Source organism: Tiliqua scincoides, chromosome 1 (assembly GCF_035046505.1).
Source record: "Tiliqua scincoides isolate rTilSci1 chromosome 1, rTilSci1.hap2, whole genome shotgun sequence".
Classification (NCBI taxonomy): Eukaryota; Metazoa; Chordata; class Lepidosauria; order Squamata; family Scincidae; genus Tiliqua; species Tiliqua scincoides.
Genome location: NC_089821.1, coordinates 79,537,111 through 79,558,281, shown reverse-complemented (window position 1 = coordinate 79,558,281; position 21,171 = coordinate 79,537,111). Strand labels below are relative to the sequence as shown.

The following is a 21,171-nucleotide window of genomic DNA, read 5'->3' as shown; positions in this document are numbered from 1 at the left end:
CCATTTTTCAACAATGTCTGTACAGGTACACACCAGGGAGCAGAGAACAGAACTTATAGAGGCTGTACCTGCATCGTATGTGAATAAGCACAAGACCTTTCAGTGTTCACGCTACAGAAAGTTAAAAAAAAAAAGTCTTGGACAAAAATGTCTGGATTTTGGAACATTTTGGAATTCATATGTCTGGATAAGGGATAACCTACTTCTGATAAATTTAAGAAGGAAGCTAGGAAAATGTGCTGTCTTCTCAAGGCAGTACATGCTTTGAATGTGAGAGTTCTTAAGTTCCAAGACAAGCCTTTGAGTTGTGAATCTGGCCATTTTATTTCATTGGCTTTTGCAAAACCACCTCTCTTATTTTGCTGCTGCCCTCATGTTCCAAGGCTATTAGCTGCAGCCTTCTTTTACCAGGACCAGCATGCGTTTCGGCATTAGGATGGTTTGTGGCATGTAAACAGCATGTTGGTATTCATCCTGGTGCTTAGAATCTTTAGTTGTTTTGTAGCAGCAGGTGGTCTGTATTATAGAGCTTATACTATTTAAATCTGGAGTTGATCTCACAGTGTAGCCTGCAACATGCAATTTCAACAATGTGGTACTGTTCTAAGCTGACAGGGATCCATACATCTGCTGCAACGCAGCTGGACCACACTCTGTTAAGGGCAGGATGTCTCTTTTTCTGTCTGTCTCCTTTGGGGGTGGGTGTATTGCATTTTGGTGTTCTCCATCTGGAAATGAACATTTTGGCTGATTGCACTAAACTGCACTTACAACTGGAAGAATGCATATTAGTTCTTGTCATAAGGTCCATAGATTCCATTGGCATGGTCACCATGGTGACTCTCCTCCCTCTCTGATGATGGTTCTTTCCCTCATCCCTTTGCCTCCCATCTCTTCCCTCCATCTCTGGGCTGATGGTGGGACTGCCCAACAGTTCTGGATCCTTTATTGTTTACCATTTTGTGAGAATTACAGAATTTGTTGTTATGTGATACAGGCCGCAATCCTAACCAATTTTCCAGCACTGACATAAGGGCAGTGCAACTCTGAAGTACGGGAACAAACATTGCCTTACCTTGAGGAGGCCTCCATGACTGCCCCCCCAACAGCATGTTGCAGCACATACCCCACTGGCACAGCTATGCCAGTGCTGGAAAGGTCCACTGCTGTAGCATGCCAGTTTAATTATTTTCAAGGATGCCTCTCCCACTACTGCAGATGCCTATATGCATTGCATCTATGCATTGTCAAACTTGCTGCTGTGCAATGAGGGTTGAATGTAATTCTCCTCTTTGAAAGTGGTCTTCACAAGATCAAGGTAATGATGTCATTGTGCACTTTCACAGATTTGCTCTATCATGAAAACTAGTGGTTTTCAAAAGTTATACTGCCAGGAAACTACTGCATAGGAGCCTCCCTTCTACTGATTCATGTCATTGGCCTGACATTGACTGAAAGCGATTCTCCAGGGTTTCAGATGAGGAACGTTCCCTGGAATTCATGCCTGGAAGCTAAATTAGGATCTTTTGCACATAATGCAGGTATTGGAACTACCGCCCCATCCCCAAAGCTTTGCTTGAACTGTGTCTTGGAACACAGATACTCGTAACACTCCCATGCAGCTGCATCATAGCAAAGATCAGTAGTGTGAGACAGCTTGTTTTCAGCAATTGCTGTTGTGTTTATCAGACACTTCAGTTAAGCTCCTGAGGAACCCCAGGCTATATCAGAATAGAATTTGAAAACCACAAGATTGAATGATTAGATTTCATAAGAACATGAGAAAACCCAGCTGGAACAGGTTAAAGACCCATCTTAGTCCAGCATTTTGCTTCCCATGGTTGCCAACCATCTGCCTCTGGGCAGCCCACAAGCTGGAGAAAAAAGGTCATACTTCTTTTCTGCCGTTGTCCCCCTGCAACTGGTATTCATTCACACAGCCATCATAACTTGTAGTCATTGATTGACCCTGCTTCCATGAATTTGTCCAATGCATCCAAGCTGGTGGTGATCACCACATCTTATGGCAATGAATTCCATAGACCACTGGTTCTCACTGGGGTGTTGTGACACCCCAGCCCAGCCAGAGAGCCCTGGCCTCTGCTCCCCTAAGGGGCAGGGAGAGGGGAAGGCAGCAATGCGATCACTAGAATCGCGTCGCTTTGGAGGGGCGCAGGGGCTTCCTGCCACTTTCCAGAGCCTGCAACAGCCTCCTGGGGGTGTGGGCAGCCCCTGCACCAGCCAAAACGGGAAGTGGTCGCGATCACAATTTTGAGGGTCCCCGCAGTGTGGGGAGCCCTGTGGAGGCTGGTGCAGGGCTGCCTGCACCTCTGGGAGGCTCTGGTATGTGGCAGCAAGCCCCTGTGCCCCTCCAAAGCAACACACCACTCCAAAGCGACAAACTTACTGCGACTCAGGCTCTCCCTGAAAGTCTGAGAACTGCTGCCATAGACGAACCATTCTTTGTGTGAAGAAGTACCTCTTTTTTCCTGTCCCAAATGTACTGCTAGTTTCATTGGATGAACCCTGGTTCTAGTATTGTGACAGTGGGAGAAAAACGTCTTTCTTTTCTTCTCTCCATTCATAATTTTATAAGGCCAGACAAAACTTGCAAAACCCCATGTGATAGAGGGCACTTTTTTTTAAACCAAATAAGTGCATGTCAGGAAGCAATACCCATGTGGGTTTCCTTAGCCTATCAGTTTTGTGTCACTGAATATCCAAGTATCTTTCTCACTTGTCCCCTCTTAAAACATGAGCCTGGAGAATATCCATGTGGATTTTCAAACACATGATTCAAAGCCCATGTGATTCTTGATATCCATGATAGTGAGACAACATCCTAGATGATCCTCCTGGGAAGGATTGTGATTCATGGTTATGTTTTCCCAAAGAATAACCATGTTTGGTCTGGGCCTAACTCTCATTCGTGCTTTCCCTTAATTGCCCTTTTTCCAAGTAAAAAGTCCCTGGAATTGGAGCCTTACCTTGCAAGGAAGGTGTTCCAACTCTCTGATCATTTTAGTTGCCTTCCTTTGTACCTTTTCCAGCTCTACAACATTCTTCTTGAGGTCTGATGACCAGATCCTGCAGGGACCACATTTCTTACTATGAGAATGGCCCGTTTATCCCTGCTATCTGCTTTCTATTCTTTGACTACGTAGTTACCAATCCACAAAAGGATTTATCTTCTGATTTCACAACCGCTAAGTTTACTCAAGAGTCTTTGGTGAGAGACTTGAATTAAAGTTTTTGGAAAGTCTTTTTCATCTGGGAAGGAGGAAATTGACTGAGGGCCCAATCCTAGCCAACTTTCCAGTGCCAATGCAGCCCTGGTTTAAGGGGACAAATGTTCCTTTCCCTTGAGGAGGCCTCCGTGACTACTTCCCCATTGCAGGATGCAGTGCATGCCCTGTTGGCATGACTGCATCAGAGCTGGAAAATTGGATAGAATTGGGCTCTTAGAGATATTTGCCACCTAAGGGTAACATGATGAGTAACAGAGTAATCACTGCACAGTAGGCAAATGAAGACAGAAGAAATTCAGTTTGTTCTCTATAAATTGATAGTTGCACAAAGACCATCAAGTGAGGAATGGTGGATACCTCTACATGAAATAAGGATCAACATGAGCAAATCTCTTACAGTGCAGTCCTATGCATGTCTACACAGAAGAGCCCAATCCTGAGCTCTGCGTGCCAGCTTACCACTGCTGCGCACTGTCACAAATGTGCCATAAGCACCGCTAGCACCAGTGGAAAGCTGGCGCTCTGCTGCTCGGCGGTCATCTGAACTGCCGGGCAGCGGAGGGGTCGTGGGGTCGAGGGGGGGGGAGGCAGGGATAGGGCAGGGAGGAGGTGTGCCGGGGGCAGGAGCAAGGTGGGAGGAAGGCAGGACCAGTGGAGCTCAGTTCCATTGGATCCTGAGCTCCGTGTCGGGCTGTGTGGCCCAACATGGAACTCTTTTAGTCTATGGCAGCTTCAGAGCTGCCGCAGAATCGCATAGCTTCATTGGGGAGCTGCTTCTTTTACCCAGGAGAAGGGGACAAATGTTTCCTTCCCCATGAGGAGCCGCTAGTGGCTATCCGGTTGTGCTCAGTATCCCACAGCATCCATTTTCAGCTCTACAGCAGCCCTGCACTCCGGGCAACTCAGGATTGGACTGCCCATCTCACTGTGCTCAGTGGTATACTCCCTTGTTATTGTGTTTAGAATTGCAGCCCTAGTTATGCTCTTATGCAAACTTTCCTACTGTCCATGTAGATTCTCTGATACTTGTCTGTACTATGTGGTTAACAGAATAGTGGGATGCCATCCAGAAAAAGTTAAGTAGAATTCACTGAAATCAACAGTCTGAATATCTTTTGGAGCCATTGTAAGACATTTCATTTTTCATATGAACTGATTGTAAGGGAAATGTGAATGTTTTTCTGCCTGGATAAATGGAATGAAATGGGATCTCCAAGGATTTTTAAGGACCTAAGGAAGTCTGGTGTGTTCTGCATTGGACCAAGTAGTAGGTGTTCTTAGGGCCATTTCACACTCATAATAATAAATGTGTTATGTACATGTGACAGGAGGCTGTTGCCAATCTCAGTTTCTTGGCACATGTATCCATAAAAATACATGTGATCAATATGTTTTTCCCGTGCATATGCTTCAGTTTTATAGCTACCACAGAACATTTAACATTGTGTCTATAATGCTGAACACACTATGAAAGCTTCACTCAGTTGAAAAAGACTGAGCAGTGGCTAGACCAGGGGTCGACAATCCGCGGCTCCGGAGCCGCATGCGGCTCTTTCAGCCATCTGCTGCGGCTCCGGAGTCCTAGCACTGCCTCTGGGCGGTTGGTTTGAGCTGCAGCCTGCAAGGAAGGGGCGCACGGGAAGCTGCCGGTCCCCCAGCTGGGCAGGGAGAGCGCGCGACCCTGGAGACCTCCAGGAGCAAGGTGAGGCACGCTGCCCACTTGGGGAGTTTGGTGCCAGTGGAGTGCAGGCGGCGGGGGGGGGCGCCTGGAGAGCCGGCTCGCTCCCTGCGCAGCGGTACCAGGGCGCGCAGCCTGGGCTGCGAGGGGGTTACAGCGGATGAGGCTTACTCCCAGGAAAGGGTGCCTGGGATTGCAGCCTTGGAGCCTGCTCCTGTGCGTGTTGCTCAGTTGTAAGCCCCATTACAGTGGATGATGTTTGGAAAGGGTGCCTGGGACTGCAGCCTTGGAGCCTGCTCAAGGCCAAGCGCGAAGACGGGTGAATGGGAGCCCGCGCCCGGCAGGTCTGTTCGCGAGCAAGCCCGGCTGTAGTCCCTGGGCTACTCCCAGGAAGGTATGGAGGGCTGTAGTCTCAGCCCCCTCCTGTGCAGGTCTATCATAAGCAAGCCCCGCTGTAGTCAGTGGGGCTTCCTCCCAGGAAGGTGTGGAGGGCTGCAGCCTCAGCCCCAGCCCCCTCCTATGCAGGTCTACTCACAAGTAGTTAGTGAGGCTTCCTCCCAGGAAAGTTTGGAGAGGACTGCAACCTGAGAGCTCCAACCAGCTTGTCTGCTCAGAAGTCCCATTGTAGTCAATGGGGCTTACTCCCAGGATAGTGTGGAGAGGGTTGCAGCCTGAGTGAGTGAGGACAGGCAAGCAGGGCAGAAGCTGACCTGTGGCTGCCCCCCCCCACCTTCTCCCCCAACTCCGGCTTCTTCTTTTCCCCACCTCTGGAGTCTGTGTCCTTTTTTCCTTCTAGCAGGGTGCCTCTGGAAGGTGGGGGGAGTTCTTTATATCCATGTAAGATAAGCAGATGTCATAACCGCCATAGAGGACCAGGCATCTGAAAACACAGGACAAGAATGTATGACAAAACTAACTAAAAGCTACAAGAGGGGGCTACAATATAAAAATGGGACCTATAAGAGCATAAAGGTAAAAACAAAACTATATATGCAGTGTTATCTTCATTTTAGATGTCAAAAGGGTTTTGTGGCTCTCAAGGTTTTCTTTTCTCCATAAAACGGGTCCAAATGGCTCTTTGAGTGTATAAGGTTGCCTACCCCTGGGCTAGACTGTTTAAAAAAAGAAAAAAACACTGCAGGAAGGAAAGCAAATGTGGGAATTTAAGCAGAGTATGGATGTATTTGATGTTCCTTCCCATAATGGAGTCTTGAATCAATTTCCTGCCTCCTCTTTAGTGCTTTCACAATTTATAGTCACAGTGCTTACTTTTGATTGGTTCTAGAAGAGTATAACTGATTTTCTCTCTAAGAACTTCTTCACATATATTTTCCTATAGAGACAGAATTGCACATTTGGAAGTACATACACACTACTATGTGTGAAAATCACACAAGTGTGTCTATTTTGTGTGTTTCGGAAAGCATCAGTACAGAATATTCTAGTCCCTCTTTGAAGATTAAGTTCACTCATGGAAGTTCATCGCTCGGAGTTGCAATGTCATCTGATGATTTATATTGTGAAATGGCCATTGATTTTCCATTGATTTTCCATTGATTGATTTTCAAGTCGGCTCATATCACCTCAAACACAATACTATTCAGTGGAGGCATTCAGGTGAGAATTATTAAGTGGTGAGATGTGAAGGGATTTGCATGTGGAAAGATATTTAAACATTGGCTATAAATGTATGGTATGGCTTGACAGAGGGGAGAAAGCATTCATTGAACTCTCAACAGGGACATTAGTTAAGGGCCTTCTGGAACTTGGACACTGGAACTTGGAACCTTGGAACTCTGCAATGCTTACTCATTAGAGCAGGAGTCTCTAAACTTTTTGGCTGAAGGGCTGCATCAAATATCTGGCACAGTGTCGAGGGCCGGAAAAAACAATCAAATATAAAATTTAAATAAATACATTAGAGATGGAACTTAGATGACTGAATAAATGAATGGGCTCAAATGTCCAGGATTTCTCCAAGTACCAACACAGCCCAAGAAATAAAGCACACACTTAAATGGATTCCCATTCTCCCACTCCACAGGCACAACACTGGTTGTGTTTGGTCAATTGGGCCAGAGACTCTCAGGAGATCAGAAACTGGCCACAGGCCAGATAGAGGCTCACCGTGGGCCACATCTGGCCCCCGGGCCGGGGTTTGGAAACTCCTGCATTTAAAATATTATAATGTATGAGGTGTATGTTTCTCTGAAACAATTTGGTCCAGTTTCATACTGAGGTTGCATACATACAACATTTTCTTCAAAATACCTCAAAAGTGGTATTAACAATATAGAAAAGTATTTTCTATCAGGGAAAAGACCTCTTCAGAATTAATTAAAGCAAGGAGGCCATCCTTCTCTTAAAGATGCCTGGCCTCCTTTTTGTTTGTCAATTTGCACATTTCTACCCACCTTTACCTCCCTGTGTGCATCAGTACTGCCACTCTGAGAAGCAGATTAGGCTGAAAAAGCATGACTGGCCCAGGGTTATTCAGTGATCTTCATGGTGAGTAAGGATTTGAACCAGGTCTTTGTGGTCCTGGTTCCATACTCTAATAATTGCTGTGTCGGGGCCCCTCCCAGATGCCCTGACCCCCGACTTACCCTGGAGCAGGCACCCCATGCCCAGGGTGGGGAGGCTTCCCTGCCCTTGAAGGGAGCAAAGCAGGTTGGCTCACCCCAACCAGCCAGAGGGGGGCTAGCAGGCCAAACAAGGAACACTGCAGGAAACAAGCCAGGAACAGGAAAGGCCTTTTCTGCCCCACCTGGAGGAAGGGGAGGGGCCAAAGGAGGCAGGCTTGCTCCATAAAGCAGGGGAGCCAGGGATGAGAGGCAGTCAGTGTGAAGCAGGGAGCTGTGAGGTCAACAGCTCCTGCTCCTAGGCCAGGTTTGGCAGCTCTGCTAGGGAGGAGGACAAGGGTGCTGGAACCCCCTCTCCCTCCAGCCAATCTGAAGCCTCCCTGGGGGTGGAACAAGCCTGCTCCAGGTCCCTCCAGGGGTGGGCCCCTACAGCTGCACTATAAACTTTTGACAAAGTTCCCTGTCAAAGCTCTTGGGTAAACTTAGCACTAATGGGTTAAGAACGTACGTCCTCTTATGGATTAAAAACTGGTTAAAGAAGCAGAAAATAGGAATAAATGAACACTTTTCACCACTGAAGGAAATAAAAAGTGGGAAAGCCCAATAATCTCTGCTGAGACAATTGCTTTTTAGCTTGTACACAAATTCTCTCGAGTTATAGGTGAGAAGCAAGATGTCCAAGTTTGCAGATGACACAAAACTATTCAGGGTAGTGAAAAGTAAAACAGAGTTTAAAGTGTTTTTATAAGGATTTCTTCAGATGGGGGGAATGGGCAACTAAATGGCAAATGTGATTTTGTCAATAAATGTAAAATGATGCACATTGGAGAAAACTATTCCATCTTCACATATGGCGTCTGAGTTGTTGATGACAGATCAGGAAAGAGACCTTGGGGTTATATTGTATAGCTCAATGGAAGTGTTGACTCGATATGCAGCAGCTGAAAGAGGCAAATTCCAAGCTAGGGGACATTAGGAATGGGATTGAAGATGAAACTGCTAATGCTGCATACAAATCTATGGTGCAGCTACATTTGGAGTACTATATACTGTTCTGGTTGCAACATGTCCAAAAGGGTATTGTTGAAGTATAAAAAGGTAACCAAATTGATTAGGGGCTGGTGTCTCTTCCATAATAGGAAATACTACTGTACAATGTTTAAGTATTTTAGTTTAGAAAAAAAGGTGACAAAGTAGGAAATGTGATGGGCACCCCAATTCTATCCCCGGTGCTTCTGGCAGGTGTAGTGGCACCAGAATGGTGACTGCTGTATCCAGTGGCTCCACTGGGGCTGCCAGATATCTCCTTGGAGGAAGGGGACTTCCATCTCCTTCCCCCAAAGAAAGCCCTAGGCCCTGCAATGGGGCTTCTAAAGTCTGCACCGGCTATTTTGCTGGCACAGATGAGAGAACATGTTGGGTTTTGTAGCCTGACGTGAAAGATAGGACCCGGTGGGGCAGGGCCTGCTGGTTCCAACTCCCTCCTGGACCCCCGCCCTGAAAGTCCTTACTCTCTCCCAGAGCTCAGCTCTTACTCCAGGTTGCAGCCGTCTGGCCCTGGGCCCAGCACTAACTGGTGCTGGGCCGGCACTGGCACTCCCTTCTTGGAGGGTGCCGTAATTGTGCTTTATGGCATAGTTACATCATCCAGTGCTGGCTCTGGAGCTTAGTGCCAGCTTTCTGAGTCCTTAGGATTGGGCTCTGAGACCTATAAAATCATGCACAGTGTGAAGAAGCTGGAGAAGGTGACGTTTCTTTCGCAACACTGAAGCTGATTGGCAGAAACAGGACAGACAAAAGGAAGTACTTTTTCACTCAGATCATAATTAGTATGTGGAATTCAGTATTACAAGATGTGGCAAGAGCTGGTAGCTTATATGATCTTAAAAGTGGATTAGACTGCTTCATGGAGGATGTCCATCAATGGCTGCTCGTCATTAGGAGCACATGCTACCTCCAGGATTGGATGCAGTATACCTCTGAAAACCAGTTGTGGGAAATGGGTATACTTTCCCCTCCTATTTGTGGGCTTTCCAAAGACATCTTGTTGGCTACTGTCAGATACAGAATACATGAGTCTTTAGCCTGATCCAGGAAGGGTTTTCTCACCTTCTTGCTATGCTGGCAAGTGCAACTATCGGCATTCCTGCTATTAGCAAGCCTTGGCCAGGCATGACATATTACATATTGCATTCACATCTGACAGAGAATATGCAGCCAAAATCATTACACATGCAGAGAGTGGAATCCAGCATTTAAACTGTTGTCCTGATCCAGTGATTTGTTACAGCCATGGACGCTTTAGTATGCTAAGAAATCTTTGGCTTGCACAAGCTGTTCCTTCATGTCAATGGAGGAATTGGACCTATTTGTACATCACAGTACATGTGGAACTTGGAATCAGTGTGAGGGGCATGTCTTCTTCAATAAAACTGCAGTTGTTTACATGTGCTCTTGAAATTGTGACTGCAGCACGACCCAAGGTTTCAGTCTGTGTGTGTGATGACATTTAGTGTTTTGGTTCCCCCAAAGCTGAGGCCCTTTTGCATTACGACCTTTAGGTGTAAGATCCAGAGAGAGAATCTGGAGCATCCATTTAGTCCCTGATTATAGCAGGATTGTTCTGTGTAGGAGGACTGTCGGCGTTTGTATTAAATAATGATGTTTTTAGCTCTTCCCATGGGAGACCATTCCACAGTCTGGCAAGCTTCACCATTAGCAAAATTTCTCTACAGGTATTCAGCCTAAACTTTGACATTTCTTAATTTCTTCCCATTACTTTCAGTTACAACCTTTCCACCGCTAAGCTTAATTATTCTCTTTCCTCTTGGGATGTATATGCCCATCTTCAAATATTTGAAAATAGTTCTCATATTCTCTTGTTAATTTTCATTCCATTTCTGCTCTTTATGATACATGAGTCAGTTTTTCCAGTTTCCAACGCATAGCAGTTTTCCTTCTCTGAATGTGATGAATGTATTCTATGAGGTCGTTGGGTTTTGTCAAATTACCAGTACCCTTCAGAATTCTGATCTTTTAGTATTAATTTTCTATTTGCTACTAGGCAAAATAAGGAGGCATCACCCACTTATTCAGCATGGATATAGGGAGAAGATCAGTGATGAGAGGTGAGGTCAAACATTGGGGAGGCACACCACGCAGAGCTGGTTGACCTGGAAGTATGACCTGATGATGTCACCGCCAGTGATAACTGCAATATCACCCTCTGGTGATCTGCTGTGGTGGCATTCCAGCACAGTTAGCCAATGGGTCCTTCGGAAATTAAGCCCTTGGGTCCATTGGCTAGACTCCCTAGTTCATCTGACATATCCAGATGTTTCTTGTCTGTTGCTTAAGCTGGAACTTGAGAGTCCAGAACCAGTGACTAAGGAGGTATGGCAGAGCTCAAAAAAGTAACAGTGAGTGTCTGCAAGTCCAGCACCAAGGAAATAGTCTCCAACTCCAGATTGCCAGTGGTGACTTAAATCGGGTCCATAGCATGGCAAAAATTAAATTCCCACTCTCCCCACATTGTGGTCCTGATCTGGATCAAGACCACCCTCCCCCCGTGGCTGCTGTTTACCAAGAAAAGCAGACAGACATGTAAGACCAAATAACACTGTTAAAATGACTTCTAGTTACTTTCAGACATCACATATCTGTTGACAGGATTATGGTGTTCTCTGTTTGCTTGCAAAAAATGTAAATAACCATGATGGTCTGCTATTATCAGATTGTGGCTTTTGAACCTGAATTGAATATTCAGGGGGGAGGGAATATCCAACCCATTTGCAGCATCATGGAGGGAACAGTGTTACATTAAAATGCTCCATATGGTAAGTCTAGTGGAAAAACGGCCCTTTGGAATACCAGGGAATTGTCTATTACTTGTCTGGCTATTACTTGTCGGAGCTAACCATTCGACAGTGGAAATATAAAGTGTTTTGAATTGTCTGTCAAGGAACTTCATTATATTTGGGTGAGAGCCAGGATGGTGTAATGATTTGGGTGTTGGACTTAGACCTGGAAAGTCCAAGTTCAAATCCCTGCTCAACCTTGATGCTTCCTGGGTGACCTTGGACCAGTCACTATTTCTCAGCCTAACCTATGTCACATGGTTGTTGTGAGGACAAAAGCAGGGAAAAGGAGGAAGAGTGGTATAGAAATGTGAAAAAAATATTTGGACCAATTTTCAAAATAAACTTTTTTTTGCAAATTGTACAGAACAGTGGAATGCCAGAAAATAGTTTGTGTTTTGTTAACCAAATCGTGTGTTTGTGTGTGTGTGTGTGAAGCCTGTTACATTATTGATTTGAAGGGGTTTCATTAGGGCGGAACATTTTATTGGGAGGCCTTCTATTATCCAAAAATTGCTATACTACTGTCTGCTTAGAGTGCAGCCTTTGAAAAGATGTTTAATAGCTAGATTCACAAATGAATGAAGTTAGTGTGCTTGGAACTTGGATGCAGACTAACATAGTCCTGTTGGTTTTGGTGGGAGTAATCTAGACCGATATTCCTTGTTACTAGTTTGTTTAATAGACTGCCATGTTCCTGGTATAAAATCTTGGCAATGATCACTCTGTTGTCACCATTTTATACCTTAATATTTTTTTCTATAATTGTATATACAGGTTCTTACACATTTTTAAATTTACCAAAGTTTGCTTTGTAGTCTCAAATGTAGGTGTCATCAAATGAAAGGTTTGTAATGAATTGTTTTTATATTATTCAATTAAGCAATTAATATTATAGAGTGTGGTTGATTTTTTTAAAGTCAGAAACAACTCATTTACAATTTTAAATAATCACATTGAATGCTTTAATAAAGAAGATTGTGTTAGAGGAATTCAGTTTACACTGAACAGGCTAGCAGAAGAAACAGCTTTGACTGAAAATCAGATTACAAAACACCTATTCAGTCAGTGATTAATTGAGTCATGTGCTACACTCTGATCTGAATGTTTTTATAACCACATTTCCCATTTCTGGTCTTCCAGAAATAGAGCAGCAAATAGACTTGGCAAAATTTATAGCTGTTTTTTTTCTTTTTTTTTTTTACATTTCTTGTGTCATTCTGGGAAATATGCAAAATAGATTCTGACAGTTGACAGGCAAAAAGGGACTTTCTGGTGAGCAGTTCTGTTAAAATGTACATCTAAGAACCTTGGCTGAATAAATGGATGCCCTTCCCGGAATGCCGAAGTAACTTTCCTGTGGCTTTGTACTGTGGCTAGTGAGATTTTGACTCTTCAGTGTGTCCACCTGTATTCATTTTCAGGTGGTAGATGATAATTTTCATTTAAACTGTTGAAGAGATCTGTGATTGCAAATCCTCTTTTACACTGCAAATAGCTCCTATCTTAATGGGTAAAATTAATCACAACCTCCAATCCAGATCTAGGGATGAATAAGATCTTGATGATGGCATTTTGAAAATGGATGCTGTCCAAAGAGAACATTGTGTTTTGTTAGTTCCTTTTTTTTTAAAACCCTGTTTGCAAGTCTACTGTGATTAGTAACACTGTCATTCTACTGTTAACTTTGCACTGAGATCCATAGAATGTAACAGAGCTGCCCTCGCGCATTTGTATATATACACATGGTTTTACCCCTTACTTGTTAATATCAGGAAGTAATGCTGTGTTTATCTTGTAGACAACTGCAGACCAACTTCAAACAGTTGCTAGAGGGAACTCAATTAAAAGAAAATGAGAGTGTACCACCAGATAGCTGCAATCTAAACCTCTTGGAAATGTCCAGTGCCATAGATTTTCTCTATTTAAATGCTGCAAAAATACAGTATAAAGAGTGGAAGAATCACAATGAACACGTGGTTTACTTTGGGTTATTAGTCCCGTTTGTCGAAAAGCGTTAGCTACTGAAGAATTGCAAATAAGTAAAGGAAGCTAGAAATCTGTTTGGATGTGATTAACATGCATTTTATACAAGTCCTGAATGGATCCCCTAAAAGTCAAATTCCTGCACTTTCAGCCCATCAACCCAACGGTGTGTTAGCACCAGCTTGAGAGCAAGTTGACAGGCAGATGGTTTCTTTTGCATTCCTCTAATGTGCTAACACTGCCAGTTGGGTGTTTGAAAGGTTCATTAATTTTCTTCACTGTCTGGCAATAAGACCTTGCTTGTTCTGTGCTCTGTTCCTAGTTTCGGAAACCTGGATGGATGTTCCTTTTTCCAAATTTCAGTGTACATGTTGCTTTCATGTATCGTAGCATTTTTAGTGTTGCAGTGAAGCCAGTGAGTTGATGACTGAACTGAAATTTGAACGGTAGCTTCTCTAGTTACAGCACGCCCTTAACTACTATGATGCATAAACTCTTGGGTGTGCCAAACACTGATAAGGTGCTTGCTGTGCGCTAATGTATACAAAGGGAAATGAGGCAGTAGGACAGACTGTATTATTTCAGACAGAAAGCTAGTGCAGAGGTGAGATGACTGCCCTCTCTAAACTAGAATCTTTGTCCCCAATGTGCTGGGATGGTGGTTTTTGTTTTTTCCATGGGGAAACATTCAGAAACAGTTTTTTCTCCCTACATGTAGCCTGAAGTGGTACAGTCCTCTCTACCACCTCAGGATTCTGTCAACTCATTCTGCTGTGTCTTGGATGTGCTGATTTTGTTTTTGCAGGCACACATCTTCAAGCCCACATCTTAAGACAGTTGCAAATGTCACAGAAGGATGGTTGTATGCCTATTTGTTTAACTTTGATTTAACTTTGGTTAAACAAAAGATGGTTGTATGCCTACTTGTCTTAAAATACACATTTGAAGAAGTTCTATGAGCCTCTTTGCTGACCATCTATTTCAGCAGTATAGCAAGTGATATATAGAATTACTTGTGATTTTCTTTTTTTGGAGTTTGGTATGGTTTGAAAAAGGTGTTTCCGTACATGGTAAGGTCAAAACAGGTGCTAACTCATGCAGGATGATCACAGTGGGGTCTTATTTACAGTAGCAGTTCTTTAAGTAAAAATGTTAGCCTCAGAAGCAACCCAAAGCCTGCTGTTTATGCTGTTACACAGTCCACTCTAACTATAATCTGTGGGAATGTGTTCAGTATGAAAGGCGGGCACTGTGCATTAAAAGAACTGCTTTCTGTTTCACTGACCTTAAACTGACTGACTCAGACTCACGCTACATGTCGAGATAGAATCACTTTCATAGAATCTATAAAGAGGAATGGAAATCATTTATCTGAGTTTTAATTTTCTCGAGGGCACATAGTAGAAGTCCAGATGAAAATGGGGTCCGTCCTTCTCTCTATAAAGTAAGATCGCTAACACAATCACTTCTGATCAAAAAAGTGTCTGCCAAAGAAATTGACTACCTACCTTGTGTTAATGCAGTGTTATAGGGATGTCATCTCCTACCTTTGTCAGCATAACTTCAGTCATGTATCTCTCTCTTCTCTCTTTTTAGAATGCGCCTCACAAATCAGAGTGTGATGGATGGGTGGAAGGTTTTGTCATGTTCTCTGTGCAGACTTTAAAGGACACTACCAGCTACTTGTGTCAGCTGTCGATGAAAGGAAATTAGGTAGTTTTTGTGGACCACCTGTGCTCTGCTTGCATGACCAGAGCATGACTCATTACCTGATAGCAAAACTGGTGCAATTTATATCCTCAAACCAGTGTTGTTTTCCAAGGGTGTACTTAGCAATCACTAGTTCTGTATTTTGCTCAGGAATGGTGGAGTCAGATGTGATCAGCCTTTTGGAGGCAAGGTTTTTTTTGCAAACTGGGAGCCTATTCCATGAGTGATTGTAGAAGGGTGCCACCACTTGGGTACTCTTTGATTTGGGGTGCCCCAGTCAAACTCCTTTTTCTCCCATTGATAGCCCCCAAATTTGGAGGTGCATCTATTGATGGTGATGATGAGAGCCATAAAACAATCCTTGCACATCCTTTGTAGGGCATTGCATTGGAACTGACTTTGGTTATTATCTGTTCTGTTCCAAATGATGTATTTGATTCTGCAGGGGAGAATGTGTCATGAGGTTTTGGCAGGCATGGCAGTGAATAGAATGGAGTGCTTGGTGTTAACCAACAGAAGTGACTGTGTTGCGTGCTTCACTGATGCATTGGGTTTTGTGGCCCATAATGCCCCCCCCCCATCAAACTGAATATGTCAAAAAGACCAAAACTGGAGATAAAACTCAATCAACATTAAACTGCATAATTAAACAGCAGGATAAAAATAAGATCAATTAAAAATTGAGGTCTTGAAGGTAACTAGGGACCTGATGAACCTCCTTCTGTAATATATTCCACAGCTGTAGGGCCACTGCAGAAAAGGCTATGTCTCTGTTCCCCCAACTGAAGCACATGGGGAAGGCAGAGAGCAGGGCCCAAGATGATCATCTTAGAATTTGGGAAGAAATACATAGGGGCAGGCAGTCCTTCAGATAACTTGGCCTCAGGCTGTATAGGTCTTTAAAGTGAACAACCAGCACCTTGAATTGGTCAATCTGGAAACACTGGAAACAATCTGAGTACAAATGTAGATGGTACAACATCAGCGTGACCTGGTCCCAACATCTTGCATTGGTCAGGAGCCTAATGGTTGTTGTTTAAGATTCCAGACTGTCTTCAGGGCAACCTCAATGATAACTTCTCCAACCTGTTGAATGCATTATGTCTGTTTAGCCACTACACAGTTTTTCCATATGGAGGATGAGGTAATCGGTGTGGTGCATACACTTGTCTTTTGTTGGGGTTCTTCAGAGGGATGCATGGCGGAGATGTGGGAATCTTGTTGTGATGTCCCTATCGAATCTTCTCCCTGTCCCTGCCGAATCCTTCTCTTTGACTTTGTGGAGTGCCTTGCCATTACAAATTAAAGTTCCTGATGTGTGCTGTCATTCGGAATCCTGAGGTGGAGTACTGAGAATGCAAGTGTTAGCAATACCAGTTGCAGGGTAGCAAAGGTGGGCGAGAAGTATGGCTCTCTCTCCTGTTTGTGGGCTTCCCCAGAGGCAACAGTGGGAAGCAGAATGCTGGATTAGATGGCCTTTGGCCTGATACAGCAGGGCTTCTTTAATGTGCCCTTCTGACTTTATTCAGTGTGGCTATTGACTATATCACTGTAGCGACTATATATATATAGCGACTGTATCACACGAAAAAGGAAGGAAGACCTCGCATTGATACCAGCAAGACCCGGGTTCAGAGAAAAGTGGAAGAATTTGCACAAGCGCTTGAGGAATCTCTTCCAGGCCCGGCCGACACAAACGCATCCAACAGATGGGAACATTTCAAGAATACCGTTTACAACACCGCCTTGTCCATATTCGGCAAGAAGACCAACAAGGCGGCAGACTGGTTTGAAGCCCACTCTGAGGAGTTGACACCAGTCATTGAGGAAAAGAGGAGAGCTCAAGCAGCATACAAGGCCTGTCCCAGTGAGCGCAACCTGCAGGTCCTCCGAGCTGCTCGCAGCAAAGTCCAACAGACTGCCAGGAGATGTGCTAACGACTACTGGCTCCAGCTCTGTTCCGAGATACAGATAGCAGCTGACACGGGCAACATCAAGGGGATGTATGATGGTATCAAGCAGGCCCTAGGTCCAACACAGAGGAAAATTGCCCCTCTGAAGTCTGCCACAGGCGAGGTCATCCAGGATCGGGCGCAGCAGATGGAACGCTGGGTGCAGCACTACTCTGAGCTATATTCCAGAGAAAATGTAGTCACCGAAGAAGCACTGAACAACATTGAGTGCCTGCCTGTGCTGGAAGAGCTTGACAGTGAACCAACCCTAGAAGAACTTCACGTGGCCCTGGACTCCCTTGCCTTTGGCAAGGCACCTGGAAAAGACAGCATCCCTGCTGAAGTCCTAAAATGCTGCAAAGAGATCATTGTCACTGAGCTGCATGAAATCCTCTGTCTCTGCTGGAGAGAAGGTGGAGTACCACAAGACATGAGGGATGCAAACATCATCACGCTGTACAAGAACAAAGGTGACAGGGGTGACTGCAACAACTACCGCGGCATCTCTCTCCTTAGCGTTGTAGGAAAGCTGTTTGCCCGAGTTGTACTAAAGAGGCTCCAGGTACTTGCAGAGAGCGTCTAACCAGAATCGCAGTGTGGATTCCGAGCCAACAGGTCCACCACTGATATGGTATTCTCCCTTAGACAACTGCAGGAGAAATGCAGGGAACAACGACAGCCACTCTTTATAGCCTTCATAGATCTCACAAAGGCTTTCGACCTGGTCAGCAGAGACGGCCTCTTCAAGATTCTCCCCAAGATTGGATGTCCACCCAGGCTCCTCAGCATCATCAGATCTTTCCACAAGGACATGAAGGGCACTGTTGTCTTCGATGGCTCCACATCAGACCCTTTTGACATCCGAAGCGGAGTGAAGCAAGGCTGTGTTCTTGCACCAACCTTGTTTGGGATTTTCTTCGCTGTCCTGCTGAAGCAGGCCTTTGGAACTGCAACAGAAGGCATCTATCTCCGGACCAGATCAGACGGAAAGCTCTTCAACCTCTCCAGACTGAGAGCAAAATCCAAAGTCCAGCTGAAATGTCTGCGTGACTTCCTCTTTGCCGACGATGCAGCTGTCACTACCTACTCTGCCAAAGATCTCCAGCAGCTCATGGATCGTTTTAGCAAGGCCTGCCAAGATTTTGGACTGACAATCAGCCTGAAGAAAACACAGGTCATGGTTCAGGATGTGGACTCACCTCCCTGCATTACAATCTCTGAGCATGAACTGGAGGTTGTCCATGACTTTGTGTACCTTGGCTCAATGATCTCCAACACTCTTTCTCTCGATACCGAGCTAAACAAGCTCATCGGTAAAGCAGCTACCACGTTTTCCAGACTCACAGAGAGAGTCTGGTCCAACAAGAAGCTGACGGAACATACCAAGATCCAGGTCTACAGAGCTTGCGTCCTGAGTACACTTCTGTACTGCAGCGAGTCATGGACTCTTCGCTCACAACAGGAGAGGAAACTGAGCGCTTTCCACATGCGCTGCCTCCGACGCATCCTCGGCATCACCTGGCAGGACAAAGTTCCAAACAACACAGTCCTGGAACGTGCTGGAATCCCTAGCATGTATTCACTGCTGAAACAGAGACGCCTGCGTTGGCTTGGTCATGTCGTGAGAATGGATGATGGCCGGATCCCAAAGGATCTCCTCTATGGAGAACTCGTGCAAGGAAAGCGCCCTACAGGTAGACCACAGCTGCGATACAAGGACATCTGCAAGAGGGATCTGAAGGCCTTAGGGATGGACCTCAACAAGTGGGAAACCCTGGCCTCTGAGCGGCCTGCTTGGAGGCAGGCTGTGCAGCATGGCCTTTCCCAGTTTGAAGAGACACTTTGCCAACAGTCTGAGGCTAAGAGGCAAAGAAGGAAGGCCCATAGCCAGGGAGACAGACCAGGGACAGACTGCACTTGCTCCCGTTGTGGAAGGGATTGTCACTCCTGGATTGGCCTTTTCAGCCCCACTAGACGCTGTGCCAGAACCACCTTTCAGAGCGCGATACCATAGTCTTTCGAGACTGAAGGTTGCCAATACAAATATACAATATTGACTATGCAGCCTTTTTGCTTTTGAGGTTGTCCATGACTTTGTGTACCTTGGCTCAACAATCTCCGACACTCTTTCTCTCGATACCGAGCTAAACAAACGCGTCGGGAAAGCAACTACCACGTTTTCCAGACTCACAAAGAGAGTCTGGTCCAACAAGAAGCTGATGGAACATACCAAGATCCAGGTCTACAGAGCTTGCGTCCTGAGTACACTTCTGTACTGCAGCGAGTCATGGACTCTCCGCTCACAACAGGAGAGGAAACCGAACGCTTTCCACATGCGCTGCCTCCGACGCATTCTCGGCATCACCTGGCAGGACAAAGTTCCTAACAACACAGTCCTGGAACATGCTGGAATCCCTAGCATGTATGCACTGCTGAAACAGAGACGCCTGCGTTGGCTCGGACATGTTGTGAGAATGGATGATGGCCGGATCCCAAAGGATCTCCTCTATGGAGAACTCGTGCAAGGAAAGTGCCCTACAGGTAGACCACAGCTGCGATACAAGGACATCTGCAAGAGGGATCTGAAGGCCTTAGGAGTGGACCTCAACAAGTGGGAAACCCTGGCCTCTGAGCGGCCTGCTTAGAAGTAGGCTGTGCAGCATGGCCTTTCCCAGTTTGAAGAGACACTTGGCCAACAGTCTGAGGCAAAGAGGCAAAGAAGGAAGGCCCATAGTCAGGGAGACAGACCAGGGACAGACTGCACTTGCTGCTGGCGTGGAAGGGATTGTCACTCCCGGATTGGCCTTTTCAGCCACACTAGACGCTGTGCCAGAACCACCATCCAGAGCGCGATACCATAGTCTTTCGAGACTGAAGGTTGCCTATATATATATATATATATATATATATATATATATATATATATATATATATATATATATATATATGTCAGGTTTACAAAAGCTGTGTTTCCACATGTGTTCTCAATAGACAGAGAGGCAGAGAGGTGTACTCCCATTGTGTGTGTCTTGAGTTGCGTCTTGTTGCTGAGGTTTATATAATCCTGTCAAATAGACTGAATCTTAGGGCCAACTTTCCAGCACTGATGCAACAATGCCAATGGGGCATGCGCTGCATCCTGCAGTAGGAGTGCAGTCATGGAGGCCTCCTCAAGATAAGGAAATTTTGTTCCTTTACCTCAGGGCTGCATTGTGGCTGTATCAGCACTGGAAAGTTGGATAGAATTGAGCCCTTAGTCTCTGACGTAGCTGAGGCAGGTGATGGTGGAGCAATGGTGTTGGGCTGCACACCTTCTCTTTGGGGAGCATAATGGCGTGTTGTTCAGAACAGATGTTTAGCTGTGCACAGAATTCCATTCCTACCCCACCATACTTTCCAGTTTTCCAACTTTTACCCACTTGCAGTGTTGATAAGATGTTTCCGCCAGCAAGCTGGCACCAAGTTTTGTTTCATGGGCATGAAGTATTTGGTACTGATCCTCCCCCCACCGAGCAGGGGTAACTTAACGACAGAATTAAAGCGTTCAACCATTGTTGTTTTCCACCTTACAGGTGGTTGCATCTGATTGATGGAAGAAGCAATGACCCTTCATGGGAGTAGCATGCAAAATACGTTGGTGTTTTGATTATAGTCATAAGAACTGTTCTTGTGTATAAAATGATAATGCATTTCTTTCTTAAAACAGTAGCATTCTATTTTCTCTTTTCAAGTTGTATAGATTTCAACGCGGCTTCCAGAAATAGCTCTTTAAAAACGCCTATTTTTCCTCTCTGTGTGTTAGAATATAATTGAACTGAATGAAATCTACACAGACATGAAGCAGCAATTACTCAGCCCGGCTTTTTTTTTTTTTAATTCACAAAGGTAGTTTGATTTTTTTTTTCCTCCGGAATTCTAAATGCCAGTTGGTAGTTTGAAAGTATAGATCATTAAACTAATTAAGGGCTTTCGAAGTATGTCAGGCAGTTTGACAGCCTGCAGAAACACACAGATAGTGAATGGTGCTGAAAAGTGCTATTAGAGTATGGTATGTACAAATGTAACATTATTTGAACCATAAGGTCTCACTAGAAGTGCTCAGCAGACCCATTTTTGTTCCAGGATAAAGTTCTGGAACAAAACAGTTCTGCAAATGTG

General features: G+C 45.0%; 1 protein-coding gene across 7 annotated transcripts in view; it reads left to right on the top strand.

Moving 5' to 3' along the window:
- SEMA5B (semaphorin 5B) overlaps positions 1-21,171 on the top strand; it is a 443,759-nt gene that overhangs the window by 25,202 nt on the left and 397,386 nt on the right. The gene's annotated exons all lie outside the window — the stretch shown is intronic.